The sequence below is a fragment of the Lacerta agilis genome, chromosome 12 (assembly GCF_009819535.1).
Source record: "Lacerta agilis isolate rLacAgi1 chromosome 12, rLacAgi1.pri, whole genome shotgun sequence".
Classification (NCBI taxonomy): domain Eukaryota; kingdom Metazoa; phylum Chordata; class Lepidosauria; order Squamata; family Lacertidae; genus Lacerta; species Lacerta agilis.
Genome location: NC_046323.1, coordinates 8,269,041 through 8,290,181, shown reverse-complemented (window position 1 = coordinate 8,290,181; position 21,141 = coordinate 8,269,041).

Genomic DNA, 21,141 nt, shown 5'->3' with positions numbered 1-21,141 from the left:
CAGCAAGATCTCTGTTTTCTTTTGCATGTGGCCAGCCTAGTAGGAAGTGGACCCTTGTTAGGATTCCACTTCTGGATTTGGGCAGAGAAAAACCAGTACTTCCTGAGAGTAGAAGTACTGTTTCCTATTATATTTAGACAGACATCCCAACGTACGTTGCCCGTGTGATGCTAGTCACTTGAAATTTTAATTAACGCATAAGCTACTTTAGTTAGGGGTAATATTTGATTGTGTAAAAAGCTACCATAATTGTCCATGGTTCATGCCTCTTATCTGTCTTCTACGCTGGCTAAAGGTCATCACTCTGCCCTGTTTAAATATACTCTGCAATAATAGCTTTTCAATCACCATCAACTGCAACGTTCTCTTCCCCCAACACGAGTACTATGGGATTGACTTTGCCATGAGTCACGGGTTCATTTAACACAAAAGTCAACAGCATCTGGCTTCATGTTGTTATTAAAACACAGGGAGAGTAATATGACGCAGCCCCTGTTGTTGTGCTGAGCATATATGGCATCTGCCTTTTTTGGAGTGACTGGGCAGCTTCCTATTTGGAGAGGGGAGAGAAAGAAGAATTAAGACAAAAGGTGGATTGTTACGCCACTCTATAGCTAGAGAGGAAAGATTTGGTTGAGTAAATAAGGCTGGCTCAGATGAAATGCATATCCAGCGCCATTAAAAGAGGATCATTGCTTCCTTGTTTGAACACACTTCGATGCTAAATTGTTTTCATTGCTCAACCTTTCTGCAATGCCACCAGCCTTCCCCCCCCCCCCCCGTTACATCTTTCCTCCCTGCTTTTATTGATGTCCAAAACTGCTGCCTCTTCAAGTGCAACAGGATTTTGAGGCCCGTGGAAGGACTGGGTGTCTTAAAACACTTAACAAATAGAAAAGAAAGCTTATGAATGCCCAAGAAGAGTTGCACTGTGATCTAATTTAAGATGCACTTTAAAAAAAAGAACTGGAAACGTACAAAAGGTATGTTTTCCATTTGTTGTTTCAAGTGCGGTTTTATATCTTGAGAGTTCACAATCCTAAAATGTGAAATGCAACCCATTCAAAATCCACTGCCAATATTTGCAGCTTATTAGAGGAGGGACGTCATTTGATGCAGGAGAGAATATTTCAGCCTGTTTATTTTTCTTGCTAGAGATCATAACACAATCAAAGGCAAAGTAAACAAATAGCAAAAAGGACTGTATAAAAAGTATTTTAAAATAACTGTTTAGATAAGACCATTTTCCACAACAAATAATATTGCCTGGTTCATTGGTCTTCAACTGGAAATTTGCAGTACTTTCAGACTTTCGTTGTTGTTAAGGATTTATTTTTAAGAGGATGGGGAATGGGAAAATAAAGTACAGGTAGGGAGGAGGAGGAGGAGGAGGAGGAGGAGGAGGAGGAGGAGAAAAAAGAAAGAAAGAAAGAAAGAAGAAAGAAAGAAAGAAAGAAAGAAAGAAGAAGAATTTGGATTTGATATCCCGTTTTAATCATACCCGAAGAAGTCTCAAAGCGGCTAACCATCTCCTTTCCCTTCCTCCCCCACAACAAACACTCTGTGAGGTGAGTGGGGCTGAGAGACTTCAGAGAAGTGTGACTAGCCCAAGGGCACCCAGCAGCTGCATGTGGAAGAGAGGAGACGCAAACCCGGTTCACCAGATTACGAGTCTACTGCTCTTAACCACTACACCACACTGGCTCTCACACTGGCTCTCACGCTGGATGAAGAGGCCACTATGGGGATAGAGGGGCGGGGAGATGAGAGAGAGAGAGAGAGAGAGAGAGAGAGAGAGGAGAGAGAGAGAGGAGAGAGAGATGTATGGAGTCATCATAAAAAAGAGAAATTATCTGGCTAAAAGAAGAGAAATAATGAAACAACAAAAGGAAAATATGCCAGCAATGAAAATATGAGGAAACAAAAGCTGGAGTGTTATTAGTTACCGGTACTTGAAACAGACATATCTTGTTCAATATAGAGAAAGTAAAAAGAATAGGAAGTTTGGACCCTAGAACAGTGGAGCAGAATTCTGGCAGGCTAGCTAAAGCAGATTTCCTCCTCCATCCAGACTTGTAGGGTCCAGACGGCATGTCTCTGGTCTGCCTAACTGCAAGAGGCTGCCCTTCTTCCTATCTCCCTCACTTGCTGCCAATCCAAGAGTACAGAAAGAAAGAAAAAACTAAGAAAGAAGAAATATATATGATTAGTTAGTATTTTGAAAGTTTATTAAGAATAATGGTGAATGATAAGAAAATAGTTACAAAGTTACCAAAGTATATTAGTACTGAACGCAGTCGAGAGAACAGGGGAAGTCCCCAGATAAGATTTGAAATTAGAATTAAATAATTATTCATTTAGTGTTCCTGTGTAGGTATGTATAAGTTTTCTTTTGTTATTTTTCGTTGTTTTAATGTGTTTGTTATGCTTTTTGTTTTTGTCAATTGTTTTTTGTATGATGTATTGTGTATTTGCTGTTTAATGTAGAAAATAATAAAATCTTTTAAAAAAAAAACTAAGAAAGAAGCTGCTATTGAAACAAATGCCAGTGGTGACACTAATGCCTAAGAAAGAAGTTTTGACAAGAGAAGTGCTATGTACTGGAGAATTCCTAGCTGTCAAATAAAATCTGTGTTGTTTTTGTCTCAGTTTTAAATGGTACAGAAGGACTCTTCATGGCCGACAGAACAGCCCACTTGATCATTCTAACCAGTTACACACTTTGAATTTATTTGCATGAATATCTCAGTAGCCGTTCGATGATTTACACCCTCACCAAATCTAGAGCCTGCTTTTCTTAAAATTCAAAAGAACTCTAGGATCACATTCCCTAAACAGCTTTTCTCTAAGATCCCAGAGATCAAGATATGGAGGGAAGTTAAAGCAGGAATTGTGGTTTGTGGGCTTAGCAACCAGAGGAGAATGAGAAACCAGCCCTAACTGCTCCTCAACGTTAGGAGTGTCCCTACTGACACACACTGACCACTCAACATTGCAGTTGCCTGTGGGGTGGTGCCAATAATGACATCACTGACCCATGTTCATGACATCACTGTAATGATTTGAGGAAATGCCAGTGGCACCTGGAAGCTGCTTAGACAACCCACTTTGGGTCAATTCTGTGAATGGTTGACTATACTCAGCTACTAGGATAACAAAAGATCTAGAAAGGAGCTAGAACTGAACTAGTGGAGGCAAATGGTCCATTAAGGCAAATGGGTCACTGACCCTCCAGTCTTCTCTCATCCCCAGCCCCACTTGCCTTCTTACTTGCTACCAATCTGGGATGGGGGTGGGGAGTGACATTGCCTATCATCTTCCCCCTCCTTAGGCCTAGTGTTGTTCATGGAGAATTTCATGGGGAAGAGGATGGGGTCAAAATTAAAACTACCCATTGGCACAGTTTGCCATTGGCTCTGGTTCCACCTACTATTGGTCTCTCTGCCTTCTGCCCTACCGGTTTCAATGGGCAACAGTCACCACTGGAATGAATATTGAATAGATGAGCCAATGGCAGAAAAGTCTATAATCCATCCATTTCTCTGAAGAACTATTTAGGATACTTCCGGAAGATCTCGTACTAGTGTTGTGCTGAAAATTTATTCTGTGCACCCCGAACTATTCTCAGTCAATTAATTCTCACAGATTCTCAAATGAGGTGTGGATGAGATCGCTTGCCTTGTTTTCAAGGAGGTTCAATGGATTCTGTTTTTCATTCTGCAAGTCATTTTTCAGGTGGTCATAATCCCGCAGCCTTCTTGAGAGCCAGCAGTTCCTGAAAACCCCATGATGTCCTAGATTAAGCTTTTCTGGCAGTCATTATATTTTAAGGTGAAGTCTTTTGACTTCCGCACAAATCAGTGCTTGAGGAATTAAATTAATCACTTCCTTTAAAAAGAAAAGCAGTGAGTGCAACTGCTCAGGCACTTGGTAGATCATGGCCATCTTCAGCTAAAACCTAGAGGGAAATGTCACAAGGTACCTTCTCCCAGGGGGCTGTGTGGACAGCTGGGGATGCTGCAGTATGCCAGGTAATCTCATGTCTAAACACACCAACTATATAAATTGATAACTTTAAAGGGTAAAGGTAAAGGGACCCCTGACCATTAGATCCAGTCATGGATGACTCTGGGGTTGCGGTGCTCATCTTGCTTTACTGGCCGAGGGAGCCGGCATATAGCTTCTGGGTCATGTGGCCAGCATGACTAAGCCGATTCTGGCGAAACCAGAGCAGCGCACAGAAACACCGTTTACCTTCCCGCCAGAGCGGTACCTATTTATCTACTTGCACTTGATGTGCTTTTGAACTGCTAGGTGGGCAGGAGCTGGGACCAAACAACGAGAGCTCACCCTGTCATGGGGATTCGAACCGCCGACCTTCTGATCAGCAAGCCCTAGGCTCTGTGGTTTAAACCACAGCGCCACTTTCTAATGTCCTCTTTGAATCAGCAGAAAAAGGGAAGCCTCTCTCATGGAGAAATAAAACTTTTGAGAAATAGGAAGGCAGATTTCAGTTCAGCTGAACTATCTCTCACACCACTTAGGAAGCATAGAAAAGGCTGATCCCATTATGGAGACAGACAGAGAGACAGGTCACGCATCCATAGCAGTGACCAGAAAAGGAATGGCCGCTGGGAGGAGCGCATAGAGAAGAAATACCACTTCACCCACAAAGGCGCATTCCTCTAGTGTCTTCTGAGACAGACAGTTGCCAACGCACAGGATAGCAGGGGTATTTCACATCATTGGCAAATGCAGGACAACTGGCTGATGGGAAAAAAGATCCTTCCACTGAAAGCAACCCCTCAAAAGTACAAAGTACTGTGTGCTTAGGTACCGGTAATCAAGATTTTGAAAGCAATTGGGGCTGAAGCAGTCTTCAGGCTGGCACCCCAATGCCTTGCTGGTTTTGCCCAAGTAAGGCTTTGGAGATGGTGCTATTTTTCCAACAAACAGCTTTAATTGCAAATACTTTTCCATCTGTTACTTGGATGGTGGCAAAATGATTGCTACCATTTTGACAACTTGAATCCTTGTAGTACATAGCACCTTTTCCTGCCAAAATAGCTCTCTTGTGTTCTAATATCATCAGTGCTATCAGCGGAACTCCGGGGAAAGGGTTAGCTTGCTAAAATAGCAAGTTTTATTTTTAAGAATCTGCTCTCCCTGCTCTCTGTCTTATTTCCTTTGTAGTAAATTATGTTTAGACAGGGACGGTGCAGCAACAGACCAACATTTTGGGGGGCTCTGAAGCTTGAACTGTCATGGGGTTCACTTCAAAACCAGCCACAAGGTCTGGGTAACCACTACTGGAAACTACTGCTGGAAACACTATATTTAAGGGTCTGGTGACTTCTGTTTCAGTGTATCTGAAGAAGTGTGCATGCACATGAAAGCTCATACCAAGAACAAACGTACGGTAGTTGGTCTCTAAGGTGCTACTGGAAGGAATTTTTTATTTTATTTTATTTTGGGTAACCACTGTTATCTTCTTCAATGGAGTTGTTCCACAACAAATCACCACACTATTTTTTTATATAAAAAAATTAACTACTACATCTCAGATTTTGATTAAAATTGCAGTAATGTGTTTGTTACATTGCTGTGTGCATTAATGGTGCTGCATAAATCATCATAATGATACCACTGGACCCTCAGAGTGCTCCCCCCCCCACTTTACTTTCTTCACTAGAAAGTCGTTTCTACATTACACCAATGGCGTATGTTGCAAAATTCCTAATTTTACACTTCACAGATCTTTCCTCTATAACGACATTAAAGCCAGCCCATTCATTTTTTAAAGGGCCCCTGTCCTTTTTGAGCCAATTCATTAATTCGCAAAAGCAAAAGCGCAGGTGTTATTAAGTTATAAAGACGAGCAACTTAGCCCTAAATAGAAAAGCAAAGCAAAACACCAAGTGAACATGGCAGGCGGTTGCAGCAATCCATTTCCTGGATGTGCAACCATAAGAAAAATTAATCTTGCTGAGATTGCCCTGTGCTGTGTGTGTGTGTATTATCTCAGTAGGAATTCTGGCTTCTTAATAATTAAAATATAAAAAGAGTTCCTCAAATAATGAACATCAGATTGAGCCAAAGGATCATATGTGGAAGAAGACAAAACAATTCCACCTTCCTTAATAGCATAAGTACCTACTTTATTAACAGAGGAGAATATATAAAGATCTCAAAATCCACAGTATAGCAATTCCTTCAATACCCCCCACATTGAGTGTAGTTGCCAATGATGCTACCACCAATCCCTTGTTCCATTGGTCAATCTTAGACCAATGTAATTTAAGACAAATCCTACCCAAAAGAAAGCTCCACAGCCACAGCATGGAATGACAATGCGTCATATAGTGATGCACACAACCATTCCCACTGAAGTTTCAAACCCTTCAACAACTCCAGGGTTATGAGTTCCCTCTGGACTTTTCAAAGCAAGACAAACCATCCATTCTACTTCTTACTGTCCCATCCAATAAGTCTCGTGCCTTCGTATGATACATCATCAGTGATACCCTCCCTATTTTCTGAAAATAATATAATAATAATAATATAATAATAATAATAATAATAATAATAATTATTTATACCCCACCCATCTGGCTGAGTTTCCCCAGCCACTCTGGGCGGCTCCAAATCGAGTGTTAAAAACAATACAGCATTAAATATTAAAAACCTCCCTAAACAGGGCTGCCTTCAGATGTCTTTTAAAAATAGGATACCTGTTTATTTCCTTGACATCTGATGGGAGGGTGTTCCACAGGGCGGGCGCCACTACCAAGAAGGCCCTCTGTCTGGTTCCCTGTAACCTCACTTCTCACAATGAGGGAACCGCCAGAAGGACCTCAACGCTGGATCTCAGTGTCCGGGCTGAACGATGGGGGTGGAGACCTCACCTGCCATGAGGACAAATTGCTGTAATAAGTAGACTGGTCTTTTTTCTGTGTACTAAATTCAAGTCAACTATAGGCCATCAACTAAAAGGATTGGCTGTTACTGAATAAAATATTGCAGGATACATTAACATTGCTGATTTTTAAATGAACAATACAAGAGCATTTCTTTGAGAGGGGAATATTTATTTTAAATTTATATTTTTTTATTGTAACCTCTGTACCCTTTCACTAAAATAATTATTCCATGAAACTCTAAAAATAGGCTGAAGTTTTGATTGACTAATAGAGAAATGGTATGTGTGCCTTATTTTTTTTAAAAAAATAATAACACTCTCTATGAATAACACTGAGATAATTATTGAGTTCAATTAAAAAGTAGCTCAGATTGGTTGGATTTTAGGTGACCCTGAGCATAAGATGACAATCTCAATGGACTAATTAGTGTTTTAATAATACGTAAAAGTAATGGAACAGTTTGAAAAAGTTCTGCTTGTTCCATATTCTTTTTGAAACCTTAATAAGATCCTATATTTGGACAGAGTTGTCCATTCATTACTGCATCTCTCTAACATTAAACCGCTGTTAATAAAGTACTTAAGATGAAACTTTGTTACTAAGAATTCCTACTGGATCGAAGCTCATCATTTGAATTTAAGAGCACTTCAGTTAAAAGTCATTGCGTATCGAGGACCTCAAGCCACCCCCCCCCCCAATGACTTGACACAGGAGACATAATTTTTGTTTGGGTTTTTGGCAATAATTTAGGCCACAACTTTATTTAAATACAAATTCGGTGAGTGGTTGCGTAAGCATTGGTTCAGACTACTGTCCTACCGGGACAGAGGCTGGCCTAAAACCAGCAATTGGGAGAATGCCGCTGAGGAGAGTTAAGGAGCGGGGGGTATACACGCTACCCTCTCCCCATGGTCCCGGGGACTCGGCCACGGCCCTAACCCCTACCGGGGCCTTCGGACAAAGCATAAGAGTCGCCGGATTCCTTTAACGGAATTCCCAGTATCATCATGATTCTGGATGGGCACCGCCCAAACCAGCAATCCACACAGGAATCAATGCCTAACCGCCAACCTTACAAGTTGTGACAAGTTGCTACTGCAGTAGGCAAAACCAAAATGGCAACAGCCAATCAGCCAGATGGACAAATTCCTACTGGGCCTCTGCCCCAAAGCAGACGACCCCATGACAGGCAGTTGCAAGGTCAAGCGCAGAGGCCTAAGAAAAAGAGGGGGGGCGGGATGGGTGATCAGAAGCCGAAGCCAAGAGAAGGTTCACCCTGCATGCAGAGGATTATATAGGACGCTAAGCTGTCCATCACAAGTTGCAACATTTACTTTTGCCCAGTAACTCCTCTCTGCCCTATAGCTGCTAAGGCTGGCAACCGGCCCCACCCCTACAGGAAGGGATGTGTCTTGCCAGGTCCCAATCGCAACACGTGCTCTTACTCATGGTAGAACCCGATTTCCAGTTGAAATCAGTAAAATTCACTTCCAAGTAAATGTCTTTAGAATAGGGCTGGGTGATGTCGGCTTCTCAGCATCGTGACGTATCTCCAGCCCAACATCACAATTTTGAAAAACGGAGGGAGGAGCAAGCTGCACCACCATTGAAGCACCAGGGTGAAACTGCCTCAGCTCTCTCAGTGGGAGCAGAGGCAATTTCACCCTGGTGCCTCGCGGGGCCAAGGCCAAGGCAGCTCATTCCTCCCTCCATGCACCGGGGGCTGGCGGCGGAGGGAGTCAGGTGCTGGCAAGCTTCCCCTGTGATATACTGCTGGGTGAAGGCGCCATTGCACTCTGGCCCTCAAACCGGACCTGGGTGATGTATCGATACATTGTCCAGGCCTACTTTAGAATCAGCCACACAATACCATGGAGGTCTTTCCATTAATTTCCACAAGTTAAAATTATTGTGTTATTATTGAAATTATTATTATTATTATTAAAATTCAACAAATGGTCGAACTAGAGTGCCAAATTGCCTCTTGCCATAAAAATATATATATTAAGTACTAAGGTGTGTGGATTCCTAAAAAAATGTAAGTAGATGCCCTATTAGGAAAGCTAAGGCAGAGGTTAAAAGTTGGTCCTCCGAAACCGATGTCTTTGCTACTGATGCCACATACGTAAAAAAATTTCCTCCTAAGTTTTTTTTTTCCAAGTGCAGAATCAATGGCACATGCATGGCAATGTTTAGGGAAGTTTTTAATGACTGGTGTTTTGATGTATTTTTAATCTTTTGTTGGAAGCCGCCCAGAGTGGCTGGAGAAACCCAGCCAAATGGGTGGGGTATAAATAATTTTATTGTTATTGTTATTATTTAGCATTTAATAGATAAATCTCTCAAAGTAAAAGACCATGGCTTTCTAAGGCCCTGACATCAAGGAGAGCCTAAGGGGTTTTGTGGGTGCGAGGCATTCCAGATTTGTAGCTTGTTTGCTACTTTGCAAAGTTTTGATTGGGCCTAATTAAAATGCTTTTGAATTATGGTGCTGGAGGAGACTCTTGAGAGTCCCATGGACTGCAAGAAGATCAAACCTATCCATTCTCAAAGAAATCAGCCCTGAGTGCTCACTAGAAGGACAGATCCTGAAGTTGAGGCTCCAGTACTTTGGCCACCTCATGAGAAGAGAAGACTCCCTAGAAAAGACTCTGGTGTTGGGAAAGATGGAGGGCACAAGGAGAAGGGGACAACAGAAGATGAGATGGTTGGACAGTGTTCTCAAAGCTACTAACATGAGTTTGGCCAAACTGCGAGAGGCAGTGAAGGATAGGCGTGCCTGGCGTGCTCTGGTCCATGGGGTCACGAAGAGTCGGACACGACTGAACGACTGAACAACAACAACAATTAAAATTCTGTCACTTTGGAAAGTACAGTGGAAAGCAGACAGCTTTTTGTAAGCATGGCTTGAGGCTGTCATTCAAAAGATCTGTACAAAAAACCAAAAGCAAAAGCAAATTTTAATTTTGCTTTTTATTTTGAAACCCTTGCCATGTAACCATTTCCTACTGCATGTATGGCTGTCAGCAAGGAGAATAAATATGCAGAGTCACAATGAACGGAGGCTCCGTAAAGTGTAGGAGGAGGAATGTCATGAACTAGAAATGTGTTGAGTGCGGTGTTTGCCTCAGGCAAGTGTACACCCAGCAATTTCAGTCATTTGCTTCTATGCCCTAAATGCTCTAGCCTAATTAGATTCTCCTTCTAGTAATTAGTTCTACAAAATAGAATACAGTCCTTGCTGTCTGTTGTTTTTATGCGCTTGGGGAAATCTTACCTATAAGCTTGGGGATGAGTTTTGCGACTTCAGGAAAAAAAGGGGGGCACAGATATTTAGCTAAATTTACGCTTCCGCATTGAGAGACTGGGAGAGGAAGGATTTAGGCCAAACTTTCATCCTGGCAACCAGGATCCAACTCTCTCTGTTTCTTATGAAACAGCCTACTTTGTGCTGATTTCACTCTTGCATAGACTTGCTTTCCTCCCCTTTACTAGAATCCCTGTGATCCGCTGAGATGTGTTACATTTACAAAGCAATACTACTGTGTATTCAAGACCTCTTAACAATTAAGGCACAACTAATCTGTGTTAAATGATCCCAAGGTTGCACTCTTTCTTAAGGCCATAAGATGTGCTTTGCTGAATCAGGCCATCTTTTGTGAGAACTCTAGCAGCCAGCAAGTGCACTTGAAGTTGGCTCATAGTCCACCACAATCTTAAAGTGAGTGGGCAAAGGGAAATCGGGTCCTCCCTCAAAGAGGGCACGTGTTGCGGTGCGACCTGGCAACCAAACCCTGTGTTGTGGGTGGGTTTGATTGGATAGCCACAACACCCTATTGGTAGGTCCCTCTATGCTGGGAGTAATCAGACCAATGGGATGCTAGTCAATTGGATTGAGGGACCTACATAAGCTCGTGCACCTGTCCCTGAGCTTCCTCTTTGGGCCAGTGCATCGGAACACCCACCCACCTCTCCCTATATTTGGGGCTTGCACTTGACCTTGCTATGCCGTTGTGTGTCATCTGTAATTGGGACAGGGGCATGGCAGGGATTTTCCCACTTGGCTGATTGGCTGTTGCCATTTGGGTTTTGCCTGATGCATAGCAAATCGTCACAACTTGTAAGGTTGTGGATAGGCTCTGGTTCAGGTGATAGGAGTGGCAGAATGCTCTAGCCATCCCTATGTGAAGGGTGTTCCAGTAAAGGAATCCAGGGACTCAGTGGTTTGGTCGACCCTGAGAGGGGTTGTGCCCATGCCTGAGTCCAGGGGGACATCTGGGTGGTGGACTAGCCTGCCCCCGGCTTTCCGCTGTTCCAGGTGTTCACCCTAGGCTGACCTATGCTGGTGCCCTGGGTCAGCGCTACCTGCAACGGTGCAGGGATCTAGTTGAACCACAGCCTATGCAACCACTCACTTGCTGTAATCAATAAAGTTGTGGCCTAAATTCTGCCAAAAACCAAACTCAAATTTGAGTCTTGTCTGAATTTATTTAAGGGGGTGGTTAAAGGTCTAAACATGCAATGTCCATTTCTCTATTTTTCTTACTAAAAGTTGCATTTCCCCCCCCCCATTACTCATTTGTTAGAATGACATTTGTTTCATAAGTGATTCAGGAATAGCTTTTGCTACTCCCAGTCATTTTTATTTCAAGGGGGGACTTCATCAAGTCTTCTGCTGCTGGCCAAGTCTTCTGCTTTCTATTCAAACTGCATACCATTTTCAAGCATTCTACTACCTACCCCCTTAAGAACAAAAATGAAAACCCCAGGTACCGACATTCCAAAGGAACAGAAAATACTTTTTATGTATCCAACAACAGCTGCATGGATGTTAGTAGCCCAGAGATGAAAAAAAGACGAAGTCCCTACCAGAGAGGAATGACAAACCAAGCTGTTGGGCTATGCCAACATGGCAAAAATGACTGGAAAGCTCAGGAACCAAGATAAAAATTTCAATAAAAAATGGGGGGGAAATATAATTTATCTAGGAGACCACTGTAAGCAGATGAAAACATTAGCGGGATTTTAATAACACTTGTAATGTAGTGAATTTTATGGACAATATGGAGAGATACAAAATATGGATTATGAAATAATATACAGTTGAGAGAGTGTACAACAGGACCCATGGAGGGGAAGGTGGGAAGTCCAGAGATTTGGAGAAATCTCTAAATATGGATATGTAACTTGAGTTGTTATAATTTTATTTTTTGTAATATATAAATAATAAACCCATTCTTCTTCTTCTTTTTAATTTTGGAATGCATTCCTTTCATTCCCCATTCATTCTTGATACTTCAACATGTGAAGAGAGTGGCACTCAAAGTACATCCCAAATGTTTGGATCCCTGATACTGTGCCTTATTACCATTCCTACCAACACTTCTCTCCATGATGCTGTTATCCTAAAACTCCTGTATGTACATGAGCATTATGAACGGCCTCTACACAGAAGCAAATAAGGCTGTGTCATTTTAAATAAGCATAAGGGTTGAGATGGGAGGCAGAAACTAGGAAGATGGGTCCATGGACTATCTCCCCCCTTCCCAGTGCATAGTCATAATTGGCATCAATGAGACAACTTATTTTGCCACAGAACTCACACTAAAAGTAAGACAGAAATGGAGTGGGGAGAATATACCTGTCCTTAAGGTGAAACGGACATGTGCTGATTCCTTGGGAGCTCTGAGTAAGTTCCTTTCTGTTGCAGCTATGAGAGCTAACTAACTTGAAAATCGAGGGATTTCTTGATCCTAATTTCCATCACACTTCCTAATGGAGAAGGGAGGGAAGCCTTGAGGTGAGGAATTCCTATAATTTCCATAGTTATTGTGCTATTATTCTAGAGTTTCCTGCCTACCCCCCATTCCATGTGTTTTGCTTAACGAAAGGTTGAAAAGAATATGTTCCAGTGAGCAATTGACTAAACCTGGCTGTTTTTTGCCTGCGTCCTGCATTAAGATTATCTCACTATTATTTTTGATGCCATCCATTCAGGAGTTGAACAGACTTTAGTGGCAACTTGATTTACATGTACTGACCTTTATGAGGTGTGAGGAACTCAAGATATTCCCCGGATGCCTTCCAGGGCATGTTTTGAGCTCAGACTGGTTCCAGGGTTCAATAAAGTTCATAATAGAGTCACCTGACATATTTAATTATGTCAGTCTTCTTACTTATGCCATGATATAATACAATAATAAGCACAGAATAAGTTCAGATTGACACACACACACCTTTTTGCACAGGCAGTGAACTGATCTCACTCACTGAATAGTAATCAGACATAAGCTCTAACTGAAGACACAGAAGAACAGTTGGGCCCAGGAAAGAAAATCATGGCCAAGATCGCCACAGGAATAAAGTTGATGTATTTCCCATCTGACATTTTGGTACAGAAGGGGTATATCATTTATGCTTTTATCCATGCTCTCCATCCCCATCACCCTCTGGATAAGTACAGAACAAAGCTGTGCATTCCAAATGGTAGAATTGTTCCTTTTTCTTTGTTCTCCCAGGTCTCTTAATCATGAAAGTACATTTGTATATGTCCCGTTAGATGTGGATAATGAGATTAATTGGATAAATGAAAGATTTGGCTGACAAACCCCTGGGCACTGGTGACACAAGCTGGTTTGGACCCAAACGGTTTGCTCCATCAACAGAAGGAGATTTGTGCTTATGGAAGGACACAAAGCAAAAAATTAGGATCCAAGCCTATGTCATGGGGCAGGGATGAGGAATCTGTAGTTCTCCAGGTATGGCTGGAGTCTCCTCTCCATCTTCCCTGATCATTGGCTATGTTGCCAGGAGTTGAATCCCAACAACTTATGTAGGTTTAAAGATTCCACTTCTCTATTCTAGGACCATATGTTCCACATACAGCATCCACCTTGTGAGACCATTATGGTCCCATGTGAGTAGTGGTACATTGGCTTCCACAGGGATTTTTCTCTTATCTCCTGCTTTTGACAGCTGTTTATAGTAGTGTGGAGAAGAAATACCAGAGCTGCACGACAAGTTTCCGCAGACAGATGGCTCATGATTTGCAGCATATGACATCTGGAGCAGTTTAAGCGAGCTTCTACCTGAAGACCATAAAAATGTGTGTCAGGCTTGGCTGAGAGCCCTTCAAACCAGGATGGAGAGGCTGTCTTAGATGGGAGTCCTGGAAGACCTGCTCCCTGCCCTGTAGGCCTTTTTCTATCTGGCATGGGAAGGTGGGGCACTGACTGACTCCAGCTACAAAAACTGAGGCTATTGAACAGACTCGGGTATTGTTTAGGGTGTTTGGTGGGGGGCGGGGGCTGTTGCTGTTATTTTAGATCTTATGTTTTATGTAATAATTGTTCAATTTGATTGTATGCTTTTCGATGTTTTATTTATCGTATACGACTACTTTTGTTATGTTTGTAATTATATTTTTTAACAATCATGTTGTAACCTACCTTGAGCATAGTTCTAACTATAGAAAGGCAACATACAAGTAAAATGATGGATGGATGTAACCTGTAGTCCAGCAACACTGAGAAAGCAACAACTCCCATAATCCCTGACCATTGGCCATGTTAGCTGGGGCTGATGGGAACTGAAGTCCAATAACATCCAGATAGCCAAACAGTCCCCACCTTTCCCTTAGTGTGGGACCCAACCTACTCCCTCCCATCTTGCAAATATAACAGAAGGAAACATTATCACTTCATGTCAACAATAAAAATAATCCATCAGTCCTGATTTAAGCATGCATGCAAATAAGCAGTTCATATGTCAAAATAGATAGTGACATGAGATAGACGAATATAAGACTCTTTAAAAAAAAACAGTCTGGAGACAAAGAAAATAAAGTGCAGAAATAAAGGCATGAATTGTACAGAGACTCAAACCAGGGCAATTTACACTCTTATTGGAATGAATGTGTCATTTAGCCAGTCATTCAAGTCTGCAGCTGGTTCACATTTGAATTGACTGAGACATATTTGGGGAACTGAGAGCCCATTTAATCTGAATCATTCCCCCTGTTAAAATAATTGAGCAAATTGTTTGTTTTCTATCTATAGTATGGTATGTTTTATAAATATTTATTTACAATTTCCAGCATAGCTGAGCACAGCAGAGATATGGAAGTCAGCTCTGTTTAATTACTGTTAGATGAGTTGCATTTCAATTAGAAGCATACACAATGACTTTGGAAGAGATGTCTGTGTGTGTACCCAAACAACAAACCCATCACAGCAGGGATTTCCAATGAGCTATTTGCTTACCCTTTATAATCACGCTAATGTGAAAAATATAGGCGAGAAGGGTACTTTTTAAAAGATAAATATTTAACACTGTTGTTGTGGCTCCCTTTATATAGCTATGAGAATGCAGGAAACCAAGGCTTCTCACAGCTTCCAGCTGCCGTGTTATGTTCGAGGGCTTCAGATCTGTCACATTCCATTTCATAATGGGGAATGTTTCTGAGTCTGAGGACGGCATTCACTGTGGGGCACCCTTTTGGGGGGCACAGAGCAGAGATGGAGTAAAAGTGAGGACACGCACTGTGGGTTAAACCACAGAGCCCAGGGCTTGCCGATCAGAAGGTTGGCAGTTCGAATCCCTGCGACGGGGTGAGCTCCCGTTGCTCGTTCCCAGCTCCTGCCCACCTAGAGGTTCAAAAGCACGTCAAAGTGCAAGTAGATAAATAGGTACTGCTCCGGTCGGAAGGTAAACGGTGTTTCCGTGCGCTGCTCTGGTTCGCCAGAAGCGGCTTAGTCATGCTGGCCACATGACCCGGAAGCTGTACGCCGGCTCCCTCAGCCAGTAAAATGAGATGAGCGCCGCAACCCCAGAGTCATCCACGACTGGACAGAATGGTCAGGGGTCCCTTTACCTTTACAGCAGCCTAGCTCCTACACACACTCCCTTGCCAGATGATGCCTCCCTCTTGTATATGGGTGGGGCCATTGCAACTACATAAGCAATGATGCTCACCACCTGAATGCTGGAATTTGGGGAAATTATGGTAGCTACCAATTTCCGCCCTCCCTTCCTCAGGTGGGCGGGGTTTGCGGCACAGGGCACAGACGCCTGGCCAGGTTCACTCCCACAACTCAGGTGGGCCCCTGGGGCCAGCCCCCGGCCAAGGAGGACAAAGGACAGTGGCCGGGGGTGGGGTCAAGGGGCCAGGTAAAAGCGGCAGAGCCGCCCAGCCATCCCCCTTTTGGTTTCTCTCTCCCCGCAGGTTCACCCGCCCTCCCTCCCTCTAATTAACTCACTTTCTCCAGTCAGCAAGTCAATAATTCCTTCCTTGCAGGTTAACATCTTGCGTTACAGGTCAGCGAGCACTGCTGTGGTCTTAGATGGTTGCCGTATTCGGAACCAGGAAGGAATTTTCCCTGCATTGGCAGGGCACAATCCACTACAAAGGTTTCTTCCACAAATCCTGTTGAAATGAATGGATCCACACAAGAGCGCAGCAGACATACCTTGGGATTTTCAAGCACATTTGCAACATCTCTTCAACAACTCCCATTCACTTCCATTTGGCTTGAACAAATTTCCAAACGGAACAAGCGCACTGTTGTGGATATTTTTGACTGGGCTCCCATTCCTGTCACTGGATCTTGCACACGAGAGAACTGCTCCATCTTTCTATTTATTTAAAGCAATTGAGCTCCATACTACAGCTGGTGTGGGGGGCACCAACCCAAAGACTCCCAGGCTGGTTTACCAATATTAGTCACAAGGCAGTCCCTCGTCCCCTCAGGCTTACAATCAAAAAGACACAACAGAAAAGGAAAAGTAGGTCAGTGGTCAAATGCAACGGAGGCACTTGGTCTTAGTTACAGAGATCTTGCAATCGCCAGCTGGAATGCAGGAGGAGCCAAATGGAGCAATCTTCCAGGGGCCACATGCCACTTATGGGAAGGGCCAGATGGAGGGCCTCAGGCTCCTCACCCCTCCTTTAGCTTGGTGCCAGAAGGAATAACATTGAGCCTGATGAAGCTGGTCAATCGTGCCCCTTCAGGGTTCTTCATCTCAGCAAAACTAGTCATGGAATGTTCCATCACCTCTAGCCCAGGGACAAGCCCAGAATATTTTGCTGCCAAGCGTAAGGGCAGGTAGCAACCCACCCTCCCCAATCCTTTCCATGTATAGACACCAACGAGACTGGCAGTTGAATTTATTTCAAATAGTTGGTGGGACAGCATCCTCAGACCCTCCAAGTGTCCCTAGTTCCAGGGACAGCCCTGGATTTACAGAAACTATCCTGGTTTCTGATTTGATTCTGGATGTCCCATTTTTCCTTAGGACGTTCCTATTTTCACTGGAGAAATGTTGGAGGGTATGGAGTTATGTGACCCCCGAGCCAAGGAGATAAGTAACCATGCAACCTTTAGAAGACATCTGAAGGCAGCCCTGTATAGGGAAGTGTTTTTTAAAAATGTTTTTTGATGTTTTTATATATGTTGGAAGCCACCCAGAGTGGCTGGGGGAGGGTGCAGAACTGGTCACATGGCATATAACACCTCTGTCCTCCAACACCTTGCCACTGCTCCATTCCCCTTCCCAAAATCCCACGCCTGTGGCAGCTGCCTCATTCTACCTAATAGTGCAGCTGGCCCTGCGGCCTTGCCACCACTTCTGCAGACATAAATGTTCTCTAAGTTCTTGGCTTATTTTGAAGAAACACCTAAGCACTTAAGTTGTCTCTCATATCAAGTAGTCCCATACCCTAGCAGTCTATATATTACGGAATTCACAGAAACACAGCCTTTATTTTAGAACAATTGATCTTGGAACTTGGTCATCTCCCTTCACTTCCACTGCTGGCAGAAATTACTGTTTGCTAGATTAAAAAATGAGCTGCCTGAAAGAAGCTTCCAAAACCAATGCTGACAAGTATTCATTGCAGTATAAACGCATGCTATCAGCATTCCACCCCTAAATATTAACACCTCATTTTGTGAACCAAGTCTGCCATCCAGTTGTTGATCAGTTGACACAGGCAGAATGGTGAAAGCATATTTGAAAAAAGAGGCCCTCTGCCCCATTGTTGACTGCCAATGCTACAAGTCAATAGTAATACATATTTGTAATTTGGGGGGTATATTATTGGGTCCAGGGATCCTCACATCTGAATGCAGGGGGGGAATCAATTCAAATTGCATTTTCAGGCAAATCTACCTGATGCATGCATGCATGGGAACTAAAAATCATTCAAGATTCTCTGAATTTTGTAGGGCAATTCTCCAATCCCAAATGTGTAAAAAAAGAAAAACTCCATGTATTAGGGGGGAAGTGTGCACAAAAATGCATGTATTAAAGATAATACCATGGGAAAAATGCAATATATAAGGCAAAATTGTATACAAGAGGGCATATATTAGGAGGCATGTGCACTAAAATGCATGCTAATTCTCATGCAGACTGTTCAAAAGATTGCAAACTGATGCAGAAATGGAGAAACTGAATTTAAGATTGGGAAAATGATAATGGAAAAAGACAGAAAGTGACAAGATTCATCCATCCCTCTCTCATACCTTCTCTCTGCTCCTTTGAGCCAGTCACTCTCAAGTGATCAAGTAGGAGCTTTTGACAGTAATCAATTCCAGGGCTGTCTTTTAAGTGTATCAATAAATAAAATAAAATAAAATAAAAGGAATTGGGGGGGGGGGCTTCTGTGAACACTTAATCATGGTTTGCCCAGTCAAGAAGCATATCCTGTTACTTTTAAATAGTGGAAGAAATGACAGAACAAAGCCATCTCTAGGGCTTCCAAATGCTCAGCGGTTCACCCTCAGGCACCGGAAACAAAAAATGTAGTTTCTCAAAAATGTACTTTTACAGGCTTAGTTCCATCCTGGATTTTACAGGTACATTCCCAGCCCAAGAGTACAAAAAATAGTTTTTGCACATAAATTATGCACGGCAGCCAGCTATAATTACACGCTCATTACAAGAAACCCCATCTATCCTCTATGTAATAGGCATATGTCTCTAATAGGCAAGGTTCTATTATATAATTGATGCAGTCGCTGTTTTGACAGTTTCATACCTTGCAAATGAAACAAACAACAGATAAATCTTCCCCCACAAACTAACTTTATTTGGTTAAGAGGTAAGTCAAGTTCTCCTCCAGTTTCCGCTCACACACCCCTCCCTATTTTGCCATGTCTGTCAACTTCTCTCACTTCCAACTCCCATTGTGTCTAATTCTCACTCACTCTCTTTGTGTAAGATTGCTCTTTGATACCAAGCTAATGACAAGCCCACATCCATCAGGCAAGTGGTTAACAAAACAAAACAAACAAAAACCCCAGAAAATCAATATTGAGACTAATTAACTGTAGACACATTCATCCAACCCGAGATGATGGTCTGCTGGCCTTATCTCCATTTCAAAGCAGCAGCAGCAGCAGCACAAACAACAAGCAGAACATCCCACGCCACAAAATTAATCTGAGCAAAATCAATAGAAGCCCTGTATTATCGTTCCAGTGAAAAGGAAAAGCAATATATTTCCAGCCAATAATGGTGGCTGCTTTTACAGAGACACCAATCTTAATTTGGGGAGTTCGTTGCTTTAAGAGATCACCAGGGTCAAGATTCTTCCACAGCAGGACCTGATAGTGTGGCGCCTCCATTGTCAGTGGGCTCTCAAGTACATACCCTCCAACCTTTCCCCGGGGAAAAATAGGGGTGTTTCTCACTCTCCTCCCCCATGACCCTCTTCTCTCCCCCATTTTTGTTCTCCTCCCCATGGCAGATCATTTCCTATCAGAACAAGGGTGTGTATCACCACCAGCACACCAATCCTCCACTGTCCTGAGAAAACCCCTTAATCCTTATTTTATTTTATTTTATTTTATGAGACCGTACCTGCCCTCAGACTGTCTCGCCAGAGTGGTGCACGCTCTAGTTATTTCCCGCTTGGGCTACTGCAATGCACTCTATGTGGGGCTACCTTTGAAGGTGACCCGGAAACTACAACTAAGCCAGAATGCGGCAGCTAGACTGGTGACTTGGAGTGGCCACTGAGACCATATAACACCGGTTCTGAAAGACCTACAATCATAGCTGTCATCCTTCCTTTTTTTTTTTTTGCAGTGGGAAACGGCACTGGAATAAGGGAATTTCCTGCAAAAAAAGGGAAAGCTGACAACTATGCCTACAGTTGGTAGTTCTTACCCATTTATGCTCAACAACACAGAATTATTTCTACTCATATTAATAAGCAGCAAAAACCTCAAGATCATTATCAAGGGTTAAGAGGTTCCTACCCAGACTTCCGTACCAAGATCCAGCAGTGGAAGCGCTCACATTCTTCTAAATGTTGCTATTAATGCTGGGCCACATGATATATACTGATAAGCCAAGAATATAATAGGGACATTTATGGCAGGAGCCAGTCAAAGTGAGTTAACTTCCCTTGATTTCATAAAGAGAGGAATAAACATGTACCCTTTGGGAAATGTCATTACCTACTCCTCAACCCCCCAGTTCCCATCCCTAATGGGAAATATGATGATTCCAAACAAACTGATAGCAGATAGCAGCAAATAATGGGGCTACTCAACCCCATCCAGAGGACCTGGACTTATCTGCTGTGAGCTCCTCTGTCATCAACAGCGATGTAGAGGAAGAAATTTTGACAGGCACCAGCTGCTCTCGTCTCCTGCAGCAACAAATCCCTGCAGAGATTTCCCTTTTCTGCACAACTGTTAAAAGTACAAGATCTGTTCGCTAGCTCACCTGGACCTCAGCCAACCGTCACTTATCAATTTAATTTGCATAATTTTATGGATGGATCTTAGGATGAACTAAGATCTCAAAGGGCAAGGATACGGAAGCTGTGGCCTCCCAGTTGTTGGTGAACTGTGACTTCCCTGACTGGAGATTCCTTCATCCCTGTTCTACAGCACAGTGCAGTCTCCATCTCACCTAACCTTTTGAGTCACAACATTCTCCTTTGGATATTTCCTTTTGATGGCTTGTTTCAGACACTTAGAAGAGAAAATGCTATTCCTGTCTTTCTTCTAATTAGGTTCTATCACTTGTATGTTTTATTAAAACCAGCTCTCCGAGGGAAGGGTGGGATTTATATTCCTACACTAATTGCCCTTAACACTTCGTTTAATTGGAGACAGTGGGGGGGAGGGGGTTGTATTGCTGGCCTTTTATTTCCTACATATCTGGAAATCAGAACGTATTCTAAACCACCACACGGAAAAGGACG